Source organism: Chrysochloris asiatica, unplaced genomic scaffold (genome assembly GCF_000296735.1).
Source record: "Chrysochloris asiatica unplaced genomic scaffold, ChrAsi1.0 scaffold00044, whole genome shotgun sequence".
In the NCBI taxonomy this organism is placed as follows: domain Eukaryota; kingdom Metazoa; phylum Chordata; class Mammalia; order Afrosoricida; family Chrysochloridae; genus Chrysochloris; species Chrysochloris asiatica.
The window spans coordinates 16,240,897-16,244,478 of NW_006408562.1; positions in this window are offsets into that span (position 1 = coordinate 16,240,897).

Here is a 3,582-nt window from a genome sequence, read left to right on the forward strand (position 1 = left end):
TGTGCCCTGAAAACTTTCACTCAATCCACAATAAAAACCTTAAAAAAAAAAAAAGTGAGTAATTGTTAATCATGACTAATTGTGATTGTCACAACTGTAAAGGTAGATGTTTTGTAACATAAGGGGTAGTAGTTAATTTTACATTCCGGGAACAGAGGACCCTAGGATGACAAAGGGAGAAGAGCATGAGCAGAATGTGGACCCTATCCAAGAGAAGCAGCAACACCAGAGATGAAGACAAAGATGAGGACATGGAGAGAGAGAGCAGCTGAGGACTCTAGACTCATGGGAAGAGAAAGGTTGTGTGCTGGCAGCCAGGAGGCAGGCTTGCAGAATGTGCCCTTTGGTTGGTTGTTTAAATGAATTTATATTCCTGAGTGTTTTTGTGTACATTAAAAAAAAACACACACACACACCAAGGGAATAGAAGCAAATGCTGTTGAATGATGAGTCATGCAGAGATTTGTAATTAATGCAATGAAATGAAATACGATTGTTGCTGTTGTTGTTAAGTGCCGTTGAGTTCATTCCAACCCATAGTGACCCTGTATAGGGTTTCCAACGAGCAGCTGGTCAGCTTGAACCACCGACCTTGCAGTTCAAATGACTTTGCAGTCTGATGCATTAGCCCACAGTGCTACAAGTTTTGTTGTTGTTGTTAGGTGCCATTGAGTCAGTACCGACTCATAGCGACCCTATGCACAACAGAATGAGACACTGCCCGATCCTGGGCCAACTTCACAATTGTTACCCTGCTTGGGCCCATTGTTGCTGCCACTTTGCCACAAGATTAGATGAGTGTAAAGCGGATGTTCTTCCATGTAAACTATCACTCAATTCACAATAAAAAAATAAATAAAAAACCCGTTTAGTGGTTAATTTTGAGGGGTGGTGAACCATTTTAGTGTGGGTTGGGTGAAGGTTTACAAAGTAAATTAGTATTCTACTCAACAATTTATGCAATCCCCTTAATGTAACACACTCTTCCCATTTGCCTGTTTCCGTAAATCTTTCTTTCTTGCCCCTTCCTGCCTTATGAATTATGTTTTAGGCAAATGCTGCCCTTTTGGTCTTCTATGGTTAATTGCTCTAAAGAACATGTTTCTCATGAATTCTGTTGTTCATTTTGTATGACTGTCTGTTGTTTGGCTAAAAGGTGTTCCTGGTGGGTGGGCTCAGTTCCAGCTTTCAAGTCTGTCTAAGATCCAAAGTCTTGGGGCTTCCAACACTCTCTATCAGACCAGTGAGACTGGTGTTCTTTATGATTTTGAATTTTGTTATAAAATTTTTACCCCACTCTGCCCTGAACCTTCTAGTTCTTCTGGTCTTGGGCTGTGGTTCACATAGGAAACAATTAGTCCACTGGATTAATTGTTTCCTTGAGATTTTTGTTTCTTTCACTCGTCTTTGCTCCAGATAGGGAGAAACCAATAGCTGCATCTCCAGATAGGGCGAAACCAATAGCAAGATTTTAAGATTCTAGTCGCTACTCACCATAGCACCAAACAACAACAACAACTCACCATATTAGGATGTATAACATGGTCTTTGTGAACTATGGTAAACCAATTGACCTAGCTGTCCTCCAAGATTGAACTCATTGACTCTGTCTCTCAAGGTGTTTGGTTGTATCTAAGAATTTTTCATAATTTTGTCCCTTGCATGTTTTACTATACACATGGATATGTTTGCAGTGTATACAAATTTGCATGTAGAATTATTCTGTGCCAAACCTATATGTATTCATGGGTGTATTCCATTTTGCCATCTCTCACCTGTTCAGCTTGCATGTCTACTTATGTACTTGTAGATGATTGTTTATTATCACTGTTATTGCAGGACTATATGTCATAATATTTGCCATTGTTACCTTTTACTCTCATGCAGTTCTCAATATTTATCTTCCTTTGCCTTGAACATGTTGTGCTGACCTCCCTTTTGTTACATGTTACCTTTCTGTTCACCCAGGTTAATATATATCAAGTCCCTACTTAGTGACTCTTCCCTCCCCTCCCTTCCAGACTGTCAAACAGTGTTTCTTTCTGTGTGTAAACCTTTTCTTGTCTTTTTAATGATAGTGTTCTCATACAATTTTTGTTCTTTGTGATTAATGATTAGTTTTTTTAACCAGTTCTGAGATAGTGGCAACTTGGACCAAGTTGTTACAGTAAAAAACCAGAATCTTTACATCTAACTCAGTTTAAAAATTTTTAGAAAAGACTGGCATTTATAATATCTCTAGATTGTTAAAGTGGAATCGTATTCTTTTATTAAATATTAGAAGTGGCAATTGTTCCTTTTGTGGGGGAGGTTCCTTTTAAAAAATAAAAAGTTGTAATCTCTATAACTAGTGGTTTCCATTTCCTACCACATTCACCAAAGTGACCTGACCCCTCTCTCTCACCAACCCACATCAGCCTGAGATAGGGCATATAATGTACAGTCAGCAACCAGAATCGGCCAGAAACTCTTGATACTTGAGTAGGTGACTGAACGGCAGAGGAACAGTTGTGGGCCTGTATCTTAGACCCTTCCCAGATAATGGCTTTTGCTGCCATTTCTGCTTCTGATCTTTCCAACGCCCACTTGGTTACAGCTCTTTTTCAAGACCAGTCACTCCCCCCTGTCTTTGTTTCTATAACTCCATTTTTTCCCCAATTTCCATTGTTACTTAAAAATTTTAGTTTCCATTGTACATCATCAGCGTCCTTGTAAGGGACAGATGTCTCCTTCAAACAGGTAAATTGAATGGAATTTATTGAGGGGTTATTTACAGAACTGTGAGCAGAGTTAAAGGGTGATCAAGCTATGAAATGTCTCAGGACTAACAATCAAGGCGCCTTGTACTATGTGTAGGCTAGAAAAGTCAGGAAAGAAACAGAACCTGAAGACAGAGCTCTTGCTGTAGTGATGGATGTGGGCTGCTGACAAGTCCATGTCTTAGGAAAGAATTAAAGTTACTACTAATCTCTGACCTCATAGGGAGGAAGCCAGTTCCCTACCTTCATGTTTCCTGTAGGCTCATGTGTTCTTTTTGCTGTTAGATGATGTCTAGTCGGTTCTAACTCAAAGAGACCCCTGTGAACAACAGAGCAAAGCATGCCCAGCCCTGTACCAGCCTCACAATAGTTATGTTTGAACCCAGGGTTGAGTCACTGTGTAAGTCCATCTCATTGAGGGTCTGCCACTTTTTCCCTGACCCTGTACTTTACCAAGGAGAATGTCTTTTTCTAGAGATTGGGTCCTCCCCACCTTACAACATGTCCAAAGTATGTGAGACAAAGTCTCACCATCCTCACATCCTAGGAGCATTCTGGCTATAACTCTTGCAAGACAGTTTTGTTTGTTCTTCTGGCAGTCCATGGTACTAGGTACCTCAACTGTCTTGTAAAAGCTCTCAGTATTTCCAGGGTAGAGCAAAGCTTAACTGACTAGTACCTAATAACTAGACTTTGTTTCCTGGGATCTAATGAAAGGAATTGCCAAGAAATTTGGAAGACAACTGTCTGGCCGACTGATTGGAAAAGATCAATGTTTATGCCCATTCCAAAGAGAGGTGACCCAACGGAATGCGGAAATCAT